This window comes from Schistocerca piceifrons, chromosome 2, assembly GCF_021461385.2.
Source record: "Schistocerca piceifrons isolate TAMUIC-IGC-003096 chromosome 2, iqSchPice1.1, whole genome shotgun sequence".
NCBI classification, from domain to species: domain Eukaryota; kingdom Metazoa; phylum Arthropoda; class Insecta; order Orthoptera; family Acrididae; genus Schistocerca; species Schistocerca piceifrons.
The window spans coordinates 214083271-214106976 of record NC_060139.1 but is presented as its reverse complement, the minus strand read 5'-3'; positions in this window follow the sequence as shown (position 1 = coordinate 214106976).

Genomic DNA, 23706 nt, shown 5'->3' with positions numbered 1-23706 from the left:
CCAAATTTACCATTATTCCAACATTTAGTACACATTTCTTTAAGATCATCCAGTTTTAAATTGCACCAAAGAAATCGTTATATCTATAATTTTAATTCATATCATCTTATTTAAAAATATTTCAAAAACTAAAATTACCTGTAGCTAATTTTTTTTATTTTTTTGATACAATAAAATACGATACATTCCATGATGTCTTCCTCTAGTAAAATATTCTTTAGCTACATTTTGATTTTAAGAGTAAAACCATCAATCAAAACAAGTTAATTGTCGTTGCAAGCATCTAATGGTATAATTTCATCCTTATTTTCAATAAAATTTGCAGTTTTTCATTACACTTATTTTCAATTTTATCACAACTTTTCATCAATTTTGGATACTTTGGAAGATCTAAACTTTTAAAATAAACATATAAATGGTTAATTTTTATCCCAGTTTAACTGTTCAGTAATTAAAATATAATTACTGATCATTAATACCATTCTGCATGTACTTGGTAATATTATTGACATCTAATAGAATTTGGTAAAGTTTTACCATGTTTATTTTTTAACTTATTTTCTGGAATCTTATTTGGTTCCCAGTAGATTTTGGTTTTGTGGCAGCTAAAGCAGGCTTGACTGCCTTCCATTTACTTAAATAAAACTTTATTAATATTAAATGAGTAGGCTATTTGACTAAAAAGTAATTCATCTGTTCTTAAAAAATATTATCTATTCCTATAAGAGATTTATGAAAATTTATTTATGACTTTTTTTAACTCCAAATATCACTTCAGAAAATAATAAATTATACTGTAAAGCAGGAACTATGGATTTATTCATACAAAAAAGAAAAAAATATACACCTTGAAGAAGATTTAAATTTTGAATAAAGACATCATTGACAGTGATGTTTAATTATATGTGGATGTAAAAGCAAGTACTGGAAAAATTTTAGGCTTTAACGATCGAATTACTGAAGATAATCTAAAATATATTGCTAATAACTTACCAAAAATTATACCATTTTAATTCAGCTGGTGGAATATCTGTAGAAAACGATAAATATTTCATCAAGAAACTAATATTATCGCTTCTTTTAAAAGCAGATTAATTTTTCAATAAATTATGAACCAAAATATGGCTTATTTTTCCCGATTTATGATAAATGTATTCAAGATTACGACGTTTTGAAAGATCGCACAGACACTACCACTACAGTAAATTTAGAAATGAATGAATTATATAAAAGTAATTGTGATGATATTCAATTCTCAAATTAAGAGATAATTTTGCTATGTATAAATGGAATCATTTATTGAGGTCAACCACAAAAACAATTCTAATTTGTTTCACAAAGTTACTGAACTTGAATTAAATTTGTTATATAATATTATTAGCATTGAATAATTAAATAGATATGGTGAAAACCTGTTTAGAATTCGATAGTGAATTTTAAATTATTTTGCCTGATAGATACAGTAAAGTAATTAATGGATAAGATACTAATTACTTTGCTGAAGGAACAATTAAACTATAATGTAAAGGAATGAAAAAATAAAAAAGTAATGGGATTCACTTTCTGGAATAATTTTTATACAAAAGAAAATAAAATGTAATAAATTTTTCCTTTCAAAACTCTAATGAATTTTTTATCTTATAAATTAGTTCTACCAAATCTCGTTTTTACGTTTTTAAATAAACTTTAATTTAAAAAATGAAAAATTTTTCCTTGTAAATGACTAACTGAATTAGTTCTTGTCGTCGCCTCTGGAATATAAGGCCATGACGAAATTCCTCCACCTGGTATGGTTTTTAGCAACACTCTTCACTTCACTCCACATTTTCCCATCCTCTGCAGCTTCTCTTTCGATCATCCTTTTCCTGGTCTGTTTGGACGACCACGTTTTCTAACTCCTTGAGGGTTCCAGTCCAATGCCACCCTTTCAACACCTCCATCTGGTGTCCTCATGTATGCCCAATCCATTTCCATTTTCTTTCCTTGTTTGTATATTGATTGGTTGCTGATTTGTCTCCCTGTGAAGATCTTCATTTGTCATTAAATTTGGCCATCTCATATTTAAAATACGCCAGAGACAGTGTTTGATAAAAATTTGGAGCTGGTTTTTTGTGTGGTTAGTCCCCTTCTAAGTTCTGCTGCCATACAACAGAACAGCCTTCTCATTGCTATTGAAAAGTTGGAGTTTTGTCTTCTTTGAAATGTTCCTGTTTCTCCAAACAGGGTACAGTTGTATAAAAGCACCATTTGCTTTGCAGATGCTACTAAAGACGTCCTCCTCGACGCCTCCTGTAGTCGTGACTCTACTTCCAAGATAGAGGAAGGATTGGAGCTGTTTTGTGTCCTCTCCCTTAATGGCCAGCCTAGTCATGATGGCCAAATTCATCCGCATTTCTTTGGTTTTGTGAACATTTATCTTGAGGCGTGCGACTTCTGCCTCTGTCTATAACCTGGCCAGTTTCTTTTCTATGTCTCGATATCGTTGTGCCATTAAGCAGATGTCATTTGCAAAATCTAGATCTTCGAGCATATTCCACATGCCCTATTGCACATCTCTCTTCTGTCGCCCTATTCCTCTCTTCATCACATGGTCCAACACCAAAAGAAAGAGTGTTGGCGAAAGAATACACCCTTGTCATACTCCTGAATTAACTTGGAAAGGCTAGGTTAGTTCTTCATTATGTGGTACTTGGCATTCATAGTCTTCATACATTTCCTTGATGATGTTAATAATCTTCATTGGAATGCCATATTTTGCAAGTGTATCCCACATGATTCTTCGATTGACAAAGTTGAAAGACTTCAAATTCAATGAAGGTAAGGTAGAGGGTTTGTTGCCACTCCGCACTTTGTTCTAGAATAATTCTGAGAGTATTAATAAGTTCCGCACAGCTTTAATGTTTCTTAAAACCTGCCTACTCTCTCCTCAGTTGCGCTTCCACAGATCCTTAATGCAGTATAAAATTATCCTTGAAAGTACCTTAATACTGATAATAGGTAATGCACCACGAGTTCTTGCAATTAGTAACATCTCCTTTTTGGGTATTTTCATGATTATACCTCGTTTCCAATTTGTTGGCAGACTCTCCTCTCTCCATATCTTATACAATTTAATACCAAACCCATGAACTGAGCTCTTTTTCCTTCTTGTTTTAAATATTATATTAATGGTCCCTACAAAGGACCAGATATATATAGAGAACGAAATTCAAATATAAATTTCGTTGAATCTATGAAAAAATAATTTGAACAAATTGGTGAAAGTTATTGTGAATTGAAGAAATGAAACCACTAACTAGTGAAGAACATTCTAACAAAAAAAATTAAGAAAGTTCGTCATCATGATTGTTTGACTGGAAAATACATAAATCCAATATGTAATAATTAAAATCTAGAACTTAAAAATCCTAGTGTGTACCAACTTAATTACATACTTTATCAGGGTAAGATATTCGGTTGTTTCTAAAAGAACTTGGTTACTATGGAAAACAAATAGAAGTAACTCAAATAATGGAAATAAGTACATTAGTTTCAGTAAAAGAATAGAAAATTATTGATATGTTTAGATTTATGCCTTTGACACTCTTCATTCAAATTTTAAAAAGTATCAAATGGAAATATGAGAATTTTTTTCCAGAATAACAAATAGATTTTGTTAACTAAAAAAGGAATTCATTCTGATGATTACATGAACAATTGTAAACAATTTGAAGAACAACACTTTTATCAAAAGAAGACTTTTACGATAAATTAAATGAATTTGATGTAAGTGAAGAAGATTATACATGTGCACCTTTAAATGGGATAAGTTAAATATAAGAAATGTTGGAGAATATTATGATTTTTGTCTTAAAACCGATGTTTTATTATTAACTAATACTTTTAAAAATTCTAGAGATACCTGGTGAAAAACTTTTGATTTAGATTCACCTTGGTATTACATAGTACCAAGTTTTTCTTTTGATGCTAAGTTAAAAATAACTAAACAACCAATTCATTTCTACACAATCATGATATGATTTTAATCACTGAAAGATGAATAGGAGGTGGTGTGTGGGCTGCATCAAACTAGTCTTTCGACTGAAGACCACGATTGTAACGTATGCCATTGTTGTAATTGATACAACAAGCAAAATAAATTTATAAGTAACTTGTTATGTAAACCAAATATCAAATTACTTAGCATTTTTGGATGCAAATAATTTCTGTGGTTATACTGTGAGTCATAATTACATATGGTGGATTTATATTGGATGAACCAAAAAATTTCGATTCTAAAAAAGTGAAAGAAATATCAGGCACTTCTTGAATTGGTTATATTGTAGAAGTAGATTCAGAATATTCAAAAAATGATTTAGATAAGCATTCTCCACTTGGCCACAAAAATATAATTGTAAGGAACAATTGAAAATATTATTAACTACTGTAGATAATGAATGTAATTATATTGTTCATAATATAAAGCTCAAATTTATCTGTCTCTAAGAATGAAAACAAAAATATTCACAACAAAATTTTAAAAAATCTGTGTGGTTAAAAAGAATATAGTCTTAAGTACAGAAATTAGCATAAAAGCGAACAATGATTTTGAAAATAGTTCTACAAATTGATAAATAAGACTGTATTTGGACAAGCAGCAAAAATACAGGAAACTGAGTAGATATGAAATTAGTCTCAGATGCTGAAAAAATAATACATTAATAGCTAAACCAGATTTTTAAAATTTTAAATATATATAATATAAATTTAGTTGTTAGCCATAAACATAAAACTAAAATTTTGTTTATTAAATCTATTTATATTCGAATGGCTGTACTGGATTTATCGAAAGAATTTATGTATGATTGTGACTATAATGTTATGAAACTAAAATATAAAGGTACTGATACCTATATCTATAATATAATAACTGAAAACTTTTGTGAAGATATCAATTGACGATTGATGACTTTGATTCAAGTAAATATCCAGAAAATCATATTTACATTTACCTCAAATTAATGAGGATGTATTAGGAAAAATGAAAATGAATGTATAGTGACAATATTTTAAAAATTTTTAGTTTAGTAGAAAACTTTAAAAAACCTTGTGTCCTGCCTTTGGGCAGGTCTTCCAATGGGGATGCCTCATCAGAGAGACCCACTGCATGAGCATATAGGGAAGTGATTCCAGTGGTGGTCTCCCATTGAAATTATAATGAGGTAATGAGGACAACACAACACCCAGTCCCTGATCAGAGAAAATCTCCAATCCAGCTGGGAAATGAAACCCAGGTACCTGAGGATGACAGACTGCCATGCTGACCACTTAGCTATCGTTACGGACTTAATAGAAAAATGTATACTTATAAAGTTGCTGATCAGGATCAGCAAAATCAAAATAAGTTAAGAAATGTGTCATTAAAAATAAATCACATTTACAAGATTATAAAGATTGTTTATTTAGCAATGAAGAACAATATGGACAATGAATTCGATACAAAGCTTGTAAACATCCAACTTATTCTACTGAAATTAATAAAAATTAGTAAGTCTTCACAATACTAAAATATATGTTTTAGAAACTAAAATTCTTTACTGTATGGTCATTATGAAATTCGTAATCAGATTTGATATATTTTAATTTCGACTACATTCCATTATCCTCGTTTTGCTTTTGTAGATATTCATCTTATAGCCTCCATTCAAGACACAGTTCATTCTGTTCGGCTGCTCTTCCAGGTCCTTTGCTGTCTCTTACAAAATTACAAGATCATCGGTGAACCTCAAGGTTTTTATTTCTCCCACATGGATTTTAATTCCTACTCCGAATTTTTCTTTTGTTTCCTTTACTGCTTGCTCAATATACAGATTGAATAACATTGGGGATAGGCTACAACCCTGTCTCACTCCCTTCCCAACCACTGCTTCCATTTCATGGCCCTCGACTCTTAATACTGCCATCTTGTTTCTGTACAAATTGTAAATAGACTTCCGCTCCCTGTATTTTACCCCTACCACCTTCAGAACTTGAAAGAGAGTATGCCAGTCAACACTGTCAAAAGCTTTCTCTAAGTCTACAAATGCTAGAAACGTAGGTTTGCCTTTCTTTAATCTACTTTCTAAGATAAGTCGTGGGGTCAGTATAGCTTCACATGTTTCAATATTTCTACAGAATCCAAACTGATCTTCCCCGAGGTCAGCTTCTACCAGTTTTTCCATTCATTTGCAAAGAATTAGTGTTAGTACTTTGCAGTCATGGCTTATTAAACTGATAGTTCGATAATTTTCCCATCTGTCAACACCTGCTTCCTTTGGGATTGGAATGATTCTATTCCTCTTGAAGTATGAGGATATTTCACCTGTCTCGTACATCTTGCTCAGCAGATGGTAGAGTTTTGTCAGGGCTGGCTCTCCCAAGGCTATCAGTAGTTCCAATGGAATGTTGTCTACTCCCGGGGCCTTGTTTCGACTCAGGTCTTTCAGTGCTCTGTCGAGCTCTTCACGCAGCATCATATCTCCCATTTCATCTTCATCTACGTCCACTCCCATTTCCATAATATTGTCCTCCAGAAGATTGGCCTTGTACAGACCCACTATATACTTCTACCACCTTTCTGCTTTCCTTAGAACTGAGTTTACATCTGAGCTCTTGATATTCCTGCAAGTGGTTATCTTTTCTCTAAAGGTCTCTTTAATTTTCCTGTAGGCAGTATCTATCTAACCCCTAGTGATATATGCATCTACATCCTTACATTTGTCCTCTAGCCATCCCTGGTTATGCATTTTGTACTTCCTGTCAATCTCGTTGTTTAGACGTTTGTATTCCTTTTTGCCTGCTTCATTTACTGCATTTTCGTATTTTCTCCTTTGAGCAATTAAATTCAATATCTCTTCTATTACCCAAGGATTTCTATTAGCCCTCATCTTTTTTACCTACTTGATCTACTGCTGCCTTCACTATTTCATCTCTCAAAGCTACCCATCTTTCTTCTAGTGCATTTCTTTCCCCCATTCTTGTCAATCGTTCCCTAATGCTCTCCCTGAAACTCTCTACAACTTCTGGTTCTGTCAGTTTATCCAGGTCCCATCTCCTCAAATTCCCACGTTTTTGCAGTTTCTTCAGTTTTAATCTATGGTTCATAACCAGAGTTCACATCTGCCGCTGGAAATGTCTTACAACTTAAAACCTAGTTCCTAAATCTCTGTCTTACCATTATATAATCTATCTGAAACCTTCAAGTATCTCCAGGTCTTTTCCATGTATACAACCTTCTTGTATGATTCTTAAACAAAGTGTTAGCTATGATTAAGTTATGCTCTGTGCAAAATTCTACCAGGTGGCTTCCTCTTTCATTCGTTACCCCCATTCCATATTTACCTACTACGTTTCCTTCTCTTCCTTTTCCAACTATCGAATTCCAGTCACCCATGACTATGCCATTTACACATGTTGGCATGGGAAGATAAGGGAGGAAGCAATGCGAAGTTCAGAGATCAGCTGAATTGTTCAGTGTTGGTAGTGTAACTGTGTAACTTTTAAGGTCGTTCGCCTATATTACATTAGTCTCCAGAGCAGTTGTCGTCAAACCCTTTTGCTTAAGAGTCAATACTGAAATTGTAGGGCAACACGTCGGGCCACATAGGAATGGGAGGGAGACTAAAATGGTAACTCAAATAGAAATTCAATTTTCACCTAACCACGGTTATTGATAGAAGCTTACCACCCATAGAAGCTTACCACTTACACAGTTTGAATCTACATGTTATAAGGAATCACACCAAATATTATTGAGTGAAAACTAATATAACATACTGGAACTACATAGGATTTTCTGAAGGTTTACGTAGTGAACAATTTTAAATACCTAAGAGGGCACTGTGTCCAGTGCCATCGGAACAGAAACCCACGTTTTTCTGATTTCCGGTCACATTCTCTAGGTGTCCTCACGCCATACAATCTAAAAGAATACCAAGCGACTGTAGTAGACCGTTTTAATCAGACTTTTGTATTAGGAAAAGTATAATGAACAGACATGGTTTTAAATAAAATAATGTAATTTAAGATTGTCACAAAGCGACAGAATGGCGGATGATAGCTTTATATATAAAAGGGTTTAAAGTCAGTTTTATTTTGGGTGTTTTTTTGGAAGTAACCACCTCTTATTGGGGTGAACACCTTGGCCACTTTACCCGACGACCAGCGTCGCCACTTTTCCCGATCGAATGCAATGTTGGCATTAGTGATCCATAGAAGAAAACATCAAACAGAAATAAGTAAGAAGGAACTTCATTTGAAGGACAAAAGACATTGTTTAAACACTGATATTGTAAAAACTTACAATTCTCCATGTAAGTGTGGTAACAAGAATTATATAAATGACTTATCTTACATCAGATGACCCAAAAACAAAAATGTTTTTACTAAAAAATAACGAAATGAACTTCCTCTGTCAATCTTACTGATGTTAATCGCGATGTACAATACCTACACTAGAACCAGAGTGGCCACTTCTAGGTAGGCAGCAGCGCTATTAAGGGAAAAAACATGCGATGGCTGCTTTATCCGTTCTGACCTCCTTACCACAATTCCCCCACCGATTTTACTATTAATTGAAAACCTACATAAATTAGTATGTTATATTAATTAATAACAAAAACTGTAGTATGAGACATGATCATAAATATTTCCTAAACGTTTTGATTGTTATCTCTCCTTTACTCATTTCATAGTACCACAACAGCCTTAATATCATTGCATATTGTTGTTGTTGTTGTGGTCTTCAGTCCAGAGACTGGTCTGATGCAGCTCTCCATGCTACTCGATCCTGTGCAAGCTTCATCTCCAAGTACCTACTGTAAGCTACATCCTTCTGAATCTGCTTAATGTATTCATCTCTTGGTCTCCCTTTACAGCTTTTCTCTCCATGCTGCCTTCCAACACTAAATTGGTGATCCCTTGATGCCTCAGAACATGTCCTACCAACCGATCCCATCTTCTAGTCAATCGTGATCAACATATCTAATCTTCAGCATTCTTCTGAAGCACAACATTTCGAAAGCTTCTATTCTTTTTTTGTCTATATTATTTATCGTCCACGTTTCACTTCCATACATGGCTACACTCCATACAAATACTTTCAGAAAAGACCTCCTGACACTTAAATCTGTACTCCACGTTAATAAATTTCTCTTCTTCATAAACTCTTTCTTGTCATTGCCAGTCTACTTTTTATATCCTCTCTACTTCGACCATCATCATTTATTTTGTTCTCCAAATAGCAAAACTCATCTACTACTTTATGTGTCTCATTTCCTAATCTACTTCTCTCAGCATCGCCTTATTTAATTCGACTACATTCCATTATCCTCGTTTGCTTTTGTTGATGGTTATCTTATATGCTCCTTTCAAGACATTATCCATTCCGTTCAACTGCTCTTGCAAGTCCTTTGCTGTCTCTGACAGAACTACAATGTCATCGACATGAATTTTTATTCCTATCCAGAATCTTTCTTTTGTTTCCTTTATTGCTTGCTCAATATACAGATTGAATAACATGGGGGACAGGCTACAACCCTATCTCACTCCCTTCCCAACCACTGCTTCCCTTTCATACCCCTCGACTCTTATTACTGCCATCTGCTTTCTGCACAAATTGTAAATAGACTTTCGCTCCCTGTATTTTACCCCTGCCACCTTTAGAATTTGAAAGAGAGTATTCCAATCAACATTGTCAAAACCTTTCTCTAAGTCTACAAATGCTAGAAATGTAGGTTTGCCTTTCCTTAATCTATTTCCTAAGATAAGTCATAGGGTCAGCATTGCCTCACGCGTTCTAACATTTCTATAGAATCCAAACTGATCTTCCCCGAGGACAGCTTCTGCCAGTTTTCTCATTCGTCTGTAAAGAACTGGTATTAGTATTTTGCAGCCGGGCCTTATTAAACTTATACTGTAGTTCGGTAATTTTCACACCTGTCAACGCTGCTTTCTTTGGGGTTGCAATTATTATATTCTTCATGAAGTCTGAGGGTATTTCACCTGTTTCATACATCTTGCTCACCAGATGGTAGAGTTTTGTCAAGGCTGGATCTCCCAAGGCTATCAGTAGTTCTAATGGAATGTTGTCTACCTCCGGGCCCTTGCTTCGACTTAGTCTTTCAGTGTTATGTCAAACTCTTCACACAGTATCGTATCTCCTACTTAGTCTTCATCTATGTGCTCTTCCACTTCCCCAATATTTCCCTCGAGTACATCGTCGTTGTACAGACCCTCTATATATTCCTTCCGCCTCTCTGTTTCCCTTCTCTGCTTAGAACTGACAACTGGTTTTCCATCTGCCCTCTGATATCCATACAATTGCTTCTCTTTTCTCCAAAGGTCTCGTTAATTTTCCTGTAGGCAGTATCTATCTTACCCCTAGTAATATATGCCTCTACACCCTTACATTTCTCCTGTAGCTCAGTCTAAGGCGCTGCTGTCATGGACTGTGCGGCTGGTCCCGGCGGAGGTTCGAGTCCTCCCTGGGGCAAGTGTGTGTGTGTTTGTCCTTAGGATAATTTAGGTTAAGTAGTGTGAAGCTTAGGGACTGGTGACCTTAGCAGTTAAGTCCCATAAGATTTCACCCACATTTGAACATTTCTTTCTCCTGTAGCCGTTCTGTCGCTCTCATTTTTGAGACGTTTGTATTCCTTTTTGCCTGCTTCATTCACTGCGTTATTATATTTTCTCCTTTCATCAATTAAATTCAATATTTCTTCTGTTACTCAAGGATTTCTACTACCCCTCGTCTTTTTACCTCCTTGATCCTCTGCTGCCTTCTCTATTTCATCTATCAAAGCTACCCATTCTTCTTCTACTGTATTTCTTTCCCCCATTCTTGTCAATCGTTTCCTAATACTCTCTCTGAAACTCTCTACAACCTCTGGTCCTTTCAGTTTATCCAGGTACCATCTCATACCCAACAGATTGTGGTCAGAGTCCACATCTGCCCCCGGAAATCTCTTACAATTTAAAACCTGGATCCTGAATCTCTGTCTTACCATTATGTAATCTATCTGAAACCTTCCAGTGTCTCCAGGCCTCTTCCACGTATACAACCTGCTTTCATGATTCTTGAACCAAGTGTTAGCTGCGATTAAATTATGCATGTTACTTACTATAAACACGTCTCTATAATGTGCATTCACGAATCCATGTTACTTCCACTTGATGTTTATACCATAGTAGTTGGTCGGTGGTAGTTGTGCACACAGGTGAGTTGTCAGCATTGGTAGACGAATACTGAAATATTTCTCCCCTCTCTACCATTAACCCTGCAGTGGCCTCTCTACATACCACTCTGTCCCTGTCGTAAGCGGCAAACTTTACTTAAGTCGTGGCCGAATTCACCGAAGCCAGTTAAAATTAAATGAAACTAAATATTCTTGTTTCTTACTGAGCAAGAAAACTACACTTTTAAGAAGCTCTTAACGTTAGTTGTCGTTCTTGTATTCAGCTGTTAGTTGCTTGATGCACTCGATGCATATTATTACAAAATACGGCTCAGAAGCGTGGACCGTAGTTTGTAAATAAAGCTGCCTGCAGTTCTAAGGTTGGTTTGGACATAGGTCTTTACTCGGCGTTATATTGTTGCAAGCAGTATGCTTTGCCCTCTGAAATGACATTCCTGTAAGTTATAAGCCTCGTAAGGGGACCTGCAGTTTAGCATAGACTCAGAATCAACGTGTCTAGTGGCATTTTCCAGAGGGGGAAATAAGTGATAAGTGACATAAAAAATACTGTGATCTTTTAAGTATTGATCACTAGACCTTTGATTTGTGTTCAAAAATGAAAAGTGTGTGAATTCTTAAGAGACCAAACTGCTGAGATCATCAGTCCCTAGACTAACACACTATTTAAACTAGCTCAAACAAATAACAACGCATACACCCACGTCCGAGGGAGGACTCGAACTTGCGGCAAGAGGGGCCGCGCAATCCGTGGATGCCGCCTCACATCGTATGGCCACTCCGCGCGGGTTTGATTTGTTGGCTGATTCTTATCCACAACCACCATGCCATACTACCATAACAAACATTATATTTTATTAAAAACAAATCTTGCTGTGTCTCAGCAATAGACGCTGGTTGTACAGGAAACAGTGCTGATCGGGGAATAAAGAAAGAAAATGCGGTATTAGTCCAGGAGTTCGTTATTTGTCAGTTACGTTACAAAAAATATATTTTTTTTAGTTGTGTCAAATAAACACGTGTTTGAAGACGATGGCTCTTGAATGAAACAAATTGTTGATGGCGTACAGCAACCAGCCACAAATTGGTTTTAGGTTACTTTCTTCAAAAAGTACCGTTACCGGTTTAGAATTTTTCACAATTCATGATTAGACGGTTTTTTTCATGCTTTCATCCAAACAAATGATACATTGGTATCCTGTGAATTGTCCTAGGGTAAACAATAATTCACAGTCACAAACGTGTAAGCAAAATGGTTGCGCTATATGTTTGAGTTGGAATTCAACTTATGTGAAATGTCCATCATGCGCATTTGTTTTTGCAGTTTTCGTGCAATGAAATACATTCTCAAGGATGTTTGAATGTTCACAATCACATTCTCGGTTTTCATTGTAAAAGCACTTTCGTTTGGCCACAAACCGCATTTTCACTGTGTGCCATATATTTTGATTTACAGTAAACAAAAACAAATACATAGTTTACGAAGTACATGAATGTCAAAGACACTGCAATGCAACGATACAAAGATATGAAAGATAAAACATATTTTAGGGAAAGGAAACGTAAATTACTCTTGTCTTAGATTTAACAAGTATTTTACATTAAATCTAGGGTATTAAATGAGGACAGAAACGAAAAATATATGGGATTTCATGGATTATAGCATTACACACTTCTTTTATATAACGGTAGAGATATAAATGTTGGCAAGAAATGTTTGAAATCCTTATGTGCTATTTGAACTTTGATGTTGATAATACATCAAAATTTATTAGTATTTAGTGTCATAAATAGTATCGATTATTGCAGGTATATACAAGGGCCGTTCAGAAAGTAACCTCCGGTTGATTTAAAAAAATACACCAAGTTAAATAAAAATATTTTAATATATACATCTTACAACTACATCTTTGCACTATTTTTCTACATAGTCTCCATAGCGATTGAGGCACTTATCGTATCTCTTCACAAGCTTTGAAATTCCTTCTGCATAAAAATCACCCGCTTGTGCCTGGAGCCAGTCTGTGACCGCATCTTTGAGCTCTTCGTCGTCATCAAACCGCTGTGACCTGAGCCATTTCTTCAAATGCATGAAGAGGTGATAATCACTTGGCGCCAGGTCTGGGTGTAAGGTGGATGGTTGATAACGTCCCACTTGAAGGACTCAAGAAGGGCCGTTGTTCTGTGAGCAGAGTGAGGACGGGCGTTATCGTGCAAAAAAACGATACCGGAAGTCAGCATACCACGGCGTTTGTTCTGTATAGCCCGTCGTAACTTTTTTATTGTTTCACAGTACACGTCTTGATTAATGGTCGTACCACGTTCCATGAATTCAACCAACAACACCCCTTTGGCATCCCAAAACACCGTTGCCATCAGTTTTCTGGCAGAAAAATCTTGCGAGGCTTTTCTTGGTTTGGTAGGCGAATTTGAATGTGCCCACATCTTTGATTGTTCTTTTGTCTCAGGGTTCACGTACTTCATCCAGGTTTCGTCACCGGTCACGATTCTGTTTAACAATGGTTCTCCTTCGTCCTCATAACATGACAGAAAGTCTAATGCAGAGGCCATTCTTTGAGTTTTGTGGTGGTCGGTAAGAATTTTGGGCACCCATCGTGCACAGAACTTACGGTAACCCAATCTTGCTGTCACTATCTCGTACAAGAGAGTCTTAGAAATTTGTGGAAAACCAGTAAACAACTCCGACATTGAGAAACGTCGATTTTCACGAACTTTTGCATCAACCGTCTGAACGAGTTCGTCAGTCACCAATGATGGTCTACCACTCCTCTCTTCATCATGAACGTTTTCTCGTCCACTTTTAAATAAACGTACCCATTCACGGACAACTCCTTCACTCATAACTCTTGGTCCGTACACGGCACAAAGCTCACGATGAATAGCTCTGCAGAATATCCTTTGGCTGTAAAAAACCTTATGACAGCACGCACTTCACATTTGGCGGGGTTTTCTATTCCAGCACACATTTCAAACTGCCACAAAAACTAAACTAGCGCAGGTACGACGTTCACTCGACCACGGGTTGATGCCGACTGACCTGTTGAGTGCGTGAACGCACAGATGGCGTCGCTACTCCCCCCACAACCCGCACTGTGACCAATCGGAGGTTACTTTCTGAACCGCCCTCGTACTTGACCTGCAGATAGGTGTAGAAACATTATTTGTATTGCAGTATGGAAAATACTTCCTGGAAGTTCTTCATGAAACAAGTGTTAGTCAGTTCAGTCTGCTCATTAATGATGTTATCAGGGGGGCGTTTTTGTGTGTGTGCATGTGTGTGTGTGTGTGTGTGTGTGTGTGTGTGTGTGTGTGTGTGTGTGTGTGTGTGTATTTCTGTTAATATCAGTTTCTCTACTAATAATAAATAACAGCGAAATGTATCCATGATGGAAATCTTTCCAAGGCCCTCTCCAGTAAATCAGCAACATGCAAGCTCCAATGTGACTCACGTCTAAAACTCTACACTGGGAAGACAGGCAGAAGTTTTGAGATTAGATCCAAAGAACTTCTGCTTGCCTTAAGGCTTGGAAATTTAAACAAATCTACATTTGGAGCCCACACAGCAGAAGAAGACCATTCTGTGACAATCACTGAGAGCAACATTAAAATATTAATTTTAGCATAAAAAGGAGCCACTATGAATCTTTTAGAGGAAACATAATTGCACACACACAAAAACACTTCCCCTGATAATATGCTTAATGAGCAGACTAAATTGGCTAATACTCCTTTCCTGAAAAACTGGCAGAATATACTTTCCATACTCCAATATAAATAATGCTTGTACACCTATCTGCAGGTCAAGTAACTGATCTTATAATATTGTATGTACCTATAATACTGTCATTTATGGCGCTAAATACTAATAAATTTTAACATAATGCTATAATCAACGAAATCCAATGTATTTACCGTTTCTATCTGCATTTAATGCCCTAGATTTAATGTAAAATACTTTTTCAGTCTTCCTTTCCCAAAAAATTACATATCTTTGTATCATTCCATTGCAGCATCTTTGACACTCATGGTTTTTGTAAACTCTGTATTTATTTGCGTATGCTGTAAACCAAAACATGTGGAGCACATTGAAAATTTGTTTTGTGACCAAACCAAAGTGTTTTTGCAATGAAAACCAACGTATGCAGTTGTGAAAATGTAAACATCTTTGAGACTGTATTTCATTGCAAGAAAACTACAAAAACAAATGAGCCAGATGGACATTTCACATAAGTTGCATTCCAACACAAAATTGTAGCCCAACTATTTTCATTGCCGGTTTGGAACTGTGAATTATTGTTTATCCTAGTGCAAATCACAGGAAACCAATGTTTTTATGAAGGCATGAAAAACCGTCTGATGACAAATTGTGAAAAATTCGCAGCCACTAACCCAACTTTTTGAATAAAGTATCCTAAAACCAATCTGTGGCTTGTTGCTGTGCACCATCAACAAGTAATAATTATTTGTATTTACAGAAGTGAAGAATCTGTGTATCTGAGATCAACTTATTCGCGATAAAACGTCCGAATTATCAGTTTATTCGTATGATTACCTAGATAGAAATGTATTCAAATGATGCACATCCAGGGCCGTTAGTACTCAGCCAGGTGATTCGGCAGCGCGTCCAGTCTTGTGGATGGCCTCCGCTACTCTGAGGCGCGTCCTCGCTGGATAAACTGCACCGCACCTCTACCCCCACCAATCGTTACCAACATCATACGATAGCGAGGAAACGTCAGCCGTCCGCCACTGCTTCTGTGCGCAGCATTCGTTTCTCCAGAGAGTGCTTGCTTCTGTACGTCATTCTCGATTACGGTTTATCACCTCAGTACTCTCTCGGCACCTGTCACTCTCCTGGGTCTTCAACAAATGCCTCTACCTTCGAAACTAGAAGGATGTACAATGATCACTCCAAAAGAAATGCACACTATTTTTGTAAAAATACAGTTTTCATTCTGCATGTCTGAAAGTTTTACAGTGTGTAGAGACGTACTTCGCGCTTGTTTTCAAACTTATTTCAACCTCTTCCCGTGAGTGGCGCCGTCACAGCATGTCTTCAAGATGGCTGCTACACTTGACGTTCGTCAGAAGCAACGTGCTGTCATAGAATTCCTGTGCTGTGAAAACGAGACAGTGGGAAACATCCACAAGATGTTGAGAAAGGTGTATGGAGATGCTTCTGTCGATCGCAATACCGTTAGTCGGTGGGCAAGCGGGTTACGTGATGAAAGCAGGCGCGGCAATATTGAGGATTGACCTCGCAGTGGCAGGCCTCGTACTGCACACACTCTAGACAATGTGCAGAGAGTTAATGAATTGGTGACTGCTGACAGACGCATCACAGTGAACGAATTGTCACGCTACATTGGGATGGAAGAAGGAACTGTTTGCAGAATACTGAAGGTGCTGGTGTTAAAACATGTTTGTGCCAGGTGGGTTCCCAGGATGTTGACAGTGGCTCACAAAGAAACAAGAAAAACGGTATGCAGCGAACTTTTGGAACAGTACGAGAATGGTGGAGATGAATTTCTTGGAAGAATTGTGACACGTGATGAAACATGGCTCCATCATTTTTCACCAGAGACGAAGAGGCAATCAATGGAGTGGCATCATGCAAATTCACCCAAGAAAAAATTTCAAAACCACACCTTCTGCTGGAAAAGTTATGGCTATGGTGTTTTTCGATTCTGAACGACTCTTGCTTGTGGACATCATGCCAAGTGGAACCACCATAAATTCTGATGCATATGTGATGACACTGAAGAAACTTCGACTGAGTCATTATGAAACACTAAAAGAACTAAAATTCCGACACTTCGGAAGACTCTCAAAACCTCGGTATTTTGTTTGATTTCATGTGTCACAATGACGCGGCGTAACACTGAAAATAATTTTATTCAAATAATTTTTGCTTCTAAAGTTGATCTTGCAGGTTGTTAGACTGCATTATGCGCCTCTTCAATCTTTTCTTACACAGTCGGTGATGGACTTTCCACCAGGATCTTCTGGTGTTTTCTGTTCAATAAAAATGAGCGTAGCATAGCATCAAAAACAAGTATTCACTCCCAGTATATCCCTACAGAACCTCAACGTAAGGAACAGGTTAGTCTTCCGGTTGTACCGTCTATAACTGAAGAACAGAGGAAATGTGCATTATCTATCATATTATCTATATTGAGAGAACAAAGTTGTACAGAAGTGGCGAAATGCTGCTCTCTATCCACATACTATCAAGACTTGTAATAATAGAAATTTCAAAAACATAAGAAGAGTCAAACGTGTTTTATTCGTAGTTTCTTTATACTGCCTTCTACCTAAAAGAAAACCTGTTTTAACTCTTCCACCATCCTTCTTCCCTCGCCCACTCATGATGTGCTTTTCGTATCAAAAGCTGCATCCTTAAATATTGTGAAAACTATTTAAACAATCTTGCCTGTCAACGAGTGGTAAATATTCCATCTGTTGTCCATACTAGGTAGTGAAAAGTTCTAAATTTACCCGTAATCTATTTCGCACATCTTCATGATTGTTTATTGAAAAATTTTATATTTCACCTATAGTCTATCAGATCTTGCATCCTAAATGCCACATATCCTTACCTTCCTTGTTGTGAATTGCAAAACCTTCGTATTTGGTGTAACCACTATAATTTCTTTAGCGGATGAAGATTCTTTGGTTTATAGTACATCAAAAGACAAAAATAAAGCCTTTGAAACTGTAAAATGTGCTTCGAACTTGGAACCAAATTTCATTCAAATTAAAACTGAGCGTAGAAGCCAACAAACGAAGGGCGATATGTAACAGATGTACCACGCTCAACGTGAGTTCCTGTTAACGATCAGAAACCGTTCCCTCGACCAGTGACTGTAAATGCACGATGATACCAGAATGTCATTTCTTCAGCGAAATTTCGTCCAAGTGCGTCATAAACAACTGCTGCTACAGGACAGACGTCTGTCGATAGCACGATTTCTGTGACTGTTTTTTCTTTCGGTTCACGCAGCGGTCGCCTAAATGTTTCACTCATACTCAACATTGGAGTTCTTGCGGTTGCTTCGCTTCGGTGTTGGATCTCGAAAGTCGGGGAGCGAATCGTGAAACGCAAGAAACGCATATACTGTGTGACCGAAAGTCTCCGATTTTTGTCAATTTCTGCCGAATGAACACTGGAGACTTTACGGTGAAGCAAGCAAGCAAGAAAGTTGGATGTGATACGTTATTTACCTCTTCCTCCGGGCAATACTTTTGCTGCTCCCGAGTTTCAGGTGGTACGAGATGCTGTGTTAATCAAAAAAGAAGAATAAGACTACTGTGGCTGACTATAACAATTCGGAAGTTCTTAGTTATTACACATACAGACTGCTTTCTGCTCTATTCATCTAAGCTGAACTCTATTGTAAACAATCGTGTAGGTGGATCGAGTATCTGTTGCCATAAGACAACTGCAAGTAGGCTTCACTTATGTATTATGTATTTTAATTCTCTTTGCTAACCATTGTGCTAGACATTTAATCCATGTAGTTCTAGTGATGGCTCAGGGGGAGGGGGGAGGGGGAGGGGACTTCGCAACGACTTTGTCTGTTCTGCCAGCAGCGCAGGACCCCTTCGGCACGGATCTGCGAGGGGCATGCTCGTGAAGGGAGAGGAATTTTAATAACCACAGTCTCCAACGGTCGTATACAGGATGGTCATTAAGTCACGCGTTATCCAATAACAATACCAGGCGCCGTGACCTATTAGGATATGTTCATTTTTACGACTCGCTGCGGCGAGGTTATCGCTTTTAGGAAGATCGTAACCTACTTCACGCCCTAAAATAGAACTTACAGATTGTTACTTTCCGCTCCTAATAATTATCTTCATTGTACGACCATAGGAATTTTAAATAGGTCTCGTGATAACGATCCTTTGTTCCATTAGTACAGCGTAAATGAAAGAGAACTCTTCAAAACGTTGGCGCTCACGTAAGTTCGTAAGCTGAAGCGCTTTGTGTTCAAAAGTTTCCGACATTATTGCTGTAAAGGAGCTGTACGACATTTGGACGTACATCTCACAAAGACAAGGTCGACTAAAATTCTCGCTCTCAAACGCCACAGCTCGATTCCTCGCACATACAAACATTACAAAAATGTCTGTAACAGAATTTCGTTACTTGATTTTTTTTTATTTTTTCTTGCAGAAAATGGACGTCAAAGAAAGGGAATTTGGCAATACTGTAATCACGTGAACAACAAATATCTACATTCAATATTCTCTCTCTCTCTCTCTCTCTCTTTGTGTGTGTGTGTGTGTGTGTGTGTGTGTGTGTGTGTGTGTGTGTGTGTGCGCGCGCGCCCGCGTGCCGAGGTGTGCTGTTTACTTAGTGCACTGACTGTAGTTTTGTGCAAGAATATTCAAGTTCTAGTTTTGAGCTGCCGAAAATGCTGCAGTATTTTTTTATGTTGAACACAAGAGTTATGCCATAATTATTCAAAATCCGTTAAAAATAAATTACCTTTCACTGAACAGAAATAACTACACTGAAGAGCCAAAGAAACTGGTACACATGCCTAATATCGTATAGGGCCCCAACGAGCACGCAGAACTGCCCCAACAAGAGTTGGCATCGACTCGACTAATGTCCGGGGAAGCGCTGGAGGGAACCGATATCATGAATCCTGCAGGGCTCTCCATAAATCTGTAAGAGTACGATATGGTGGAGATCACTTCTAAACAGCACGTTGCCAGGCATACCAGATGTCCTCAATAATGTTCGTGTCTCGGAAGTTTGGTGGCCAGCGGAAGTGTTTAAACTCAGAAGCGTGTTCCTGGAGCCACTCTGTAGCAGTTCTCGACGTGTATCATTGTCCTACTGGAATTCCCAAGTCCGTCGGAATGCACAATGGACATGAATGGATGCAGGTGATGAGACAGGATGCTTACATTCGTGTCACCTGTCATAGTCGTATCTAGACATATCAGATGTTCAAAGTCATTTTATTTGCACACGTCCCACACCATTACAGACCCTCGACCAGCGTGAACAGTCCCCTGCTGACATGTAGGGTCCATGGATTCATGAGGTTGTCTCCATACCTGTACACGTCCATCCGCTCGATACAATTTGAAACTAGATTCTTCCGACCAGGCAACACGTTTCCAGTCATCAACTGTCCAACGTCGGTGTTGACGTGCCCAGGCGAGTCGTAAATCTTTGTGTCATGCAGTCATCAAGGGTACACGAGTGGGCCTTCAACTCCAAAAGCCCAAATCGGTGTCGTTTCGTCGAATGCTTCGCACGCTGACACTTTTTGATGGCCTAGCATTGAAATCTGCGGCAATTTGCGGAGGACTGCACGTCTGTCACGATGAACGATTCTCTTCGGTCGTCGTTGGTCCCGTTCTTGCAGGTACTTTTTTCCGGTCGCAGCGATGTACGAGATTTGATGTTTTACCGAATTCCTGATATTCACGGCACGCTCGTGAATGGTCGTACGGGAAAATGCCCACTTCATCGCTACACGGAGATGCTGTGTCCCATAGCTCGTGCGCCGACTATAACACCACATTCAAATTCACTGAGATCTTAATAACCTGCGATTGTATCAGCAGTATCCGATCTAACAACTGTGCCAGAAACTTGTCGTCTTATATAGGCGTTGCCGGCGGCACGGCCGTAATCTGCCTGTTTACATATCTCTATACTTGAATATGCACGCCTGTACACGTTTCTTTGGCGCTTCAGTGTGTATGGGACAGTCAATTCAAAACGAGACAGATGGAAAAAAGAAAGTAAACAATTTATAATTTCAAAAATAATTGGCCCAACCGTTAACACATACCCCACCTTGATACTAGACGGCTAATGCCTTCATATAAAAATGTTTGCAGTTGCTTACAGATTCATGCTTGTACCCAGGCGTGCATCTCTTCGTCCTAAGCAAATCGATGGCCAAAAATGTCTTTCATCGGGGTTCCAGCACTATGCCAACAGCGTATTGAAAGATCAGGAATGTATAGAAGATGTGAAAGAGCTTTCCAGCGAGACTTCTGCAGCATAGTCGAAACAACCTTACCAACATATGGGTCACAAACATTCTACTTTGGCGAAATGCTGCTCTCTATCCACATACTATCAAGACTTGTAATAATAGAAATTTCAAAAACATAAGAAGAGTCAAACGTGTTTTATTCGTAGTTTCTTTATACTGCCTTCTACCTAAAAGAAATCCAGTTTTAACTCTTCCACCATCCTTCTTACCTCGCCATCTCATGATGTGCTTTTCGTATCAAAACCTGCGTCCTTAAATATTGTGAAAACTATTTAAACAATCTTACCTGTCAACGAGTGGTAAATAGTCCACCTGTTGGCCATACTAGCCTATTTTTCTCAGAATTTCGAACATATTGCACCATTTTGCACAGTCGAACGCTTTTTCTGGGTCGACAAAACCTATGAACGAGCCTTGATTTTTCTTTAGTCCCACTTCCATTATGAACCGCTACGTCAGTATTGCCTTCTTGTACCTTTTTCCTTTTCTAAAACCAAACTGATCGTCATCTAGCACATCCTCAGTTTTCTTTTCCATTCTTCTGTATATTATTCTTGTCAACAACTTGGACGTATGAGCTGTTGAGCTGTTTGTGCGATAAATTTCGCACTTGTCAGCTGTTGCAGTCTGTGGAATTGTGTGGAAGATACTTTTCCGAAAGTCAGATGGTATATCGCCAGACTCATATATTCTACACACCAACGTGAATAGTCGTCTTGTTGCCACTTGCCCCAACGATTTTAGAAATTCAAAGGAATGTTATCCATCCCTTCTGCCTTATTTGATTTTAAGCCCCCCAATGCTCTCTTAAACTCTGATTCTCATACTGGATCCCCTATCTCTTCTGAATCGTCGGACAAATCTTTCCTTCATAGAGGCTTTCCGTGTATTCTTTCCACCTACCCGCTCTCTCCTCTGCATTTAACAGTGGAATTCTGGTTGCGCTCTTAATGTTACCATCCTTGGTTTCTTCTCGGTTACCTTCTTTGTACCTATGTTTTCCTTCCCAACTTCTGTGATGGCCCTTTTTAGAGATGTCCATTCCTCTTCAACTGTACTGCCTACTGCGCTATTCCTCACTGCTGTATCTATAGCCTTAGAGACCTTCAAGCGTATCTCGTCATTCCTTAGTACTTCCGTATCCCAATTTTTTGCGTATTCATTCCTCCTGCCCAATTTCTTAAACTTCAGCTTACTCTTCATCACTACTATATTGTGATCTGAGTCTATATCGCTCCTGGGTACACCTTACAATACAGTATTTGATTTCGGAATCTCTGCCTGACCATGATGTAATGTAACTGAAATCATCCTGTGTCACCCGGCTTTTTCCAAGTACACCTCCTCCTCTTGTGGTTCTTGAACAGCTGAAATTTATTACAGAACTCAATAAGTCTTTCCCCTCTCTCATACCTTGTCCCAAACCCATATTCTTCTGTAACCTTTTCCTCTGCTCCTTCCCCTACAACTGCATTCCAGTCCCCCACGAGTATTAGATTTTCATCACCCTTTGCGTATTGTGTTACCCTTTCAGCATCCTCATGTACTTTCTCTATCTCTTCATCTTCAGCTTGCGGAGTCGGCATGTATACCTGAACTATCGTTGTGGGTGTTGATTCGCTGCCGGTTCTGATAAGAACAACCCTATCACTGAACTGTCCACAGTAACACACTCTCTGCCCTACCTTCCTGTTCATAACGAATCCTGCTCCCGCTATACCGTTTTCTGCTGCTGTTGGTATTACCCTAAACTCATCTGACCAGAATCCTTGTCTTCTTGCTATTTCACTTCACCGACCCCTACTACATCTAGATTGAGACTTAGCACTCCCCTTTTCAGATTTTCTAGTTTCCCTACCACGTTCAAGCTTCTAACCCCCCCCCCCCCCCCCTCGTGACTCACAGAACGTTAGCTTGGACCTGGTGTTGTTGTTGTTGTTGTCGTCAGTCCTGAGACTGGTTTGATGCTGCTCTCCATGCTACTCTATCCTGTGCAAGCTTCTTCATCTCCCAGTACCTACTGCAGCCTACATCCTTCTGAATCTGCTTAGTGTATTCATCTCTTCGTCTCCCTCTGCGATTTTTACCCTCCAGGCTGCCCTCCAATACTAAATTGGTGATCCCTCGATGTATCAGAATATGTCCTACCAACCGATCCCTTCTTTAGTCAAGTTGTGCCACAAGTTCCTCTTCTCACAATTCTATTCAATACCTCCTCATTAGTTATGTGATCTAGCCATCTAATCTTCAGCATTCTTCTGTAGCACCACATTTCGACAGCTTCTGTTCTCTTCTTGTCTAAACTATTTATCGTCCACGTTTCATTTTCATACGTGGCTACACTCCATACAAATACTTTCAGAAACGACTTCTTGACATTTAAATCTATACCCAATGTTAACAAATTTATCTTCTTCAGAAACGCTTTCCTTGCCATTGCCAGT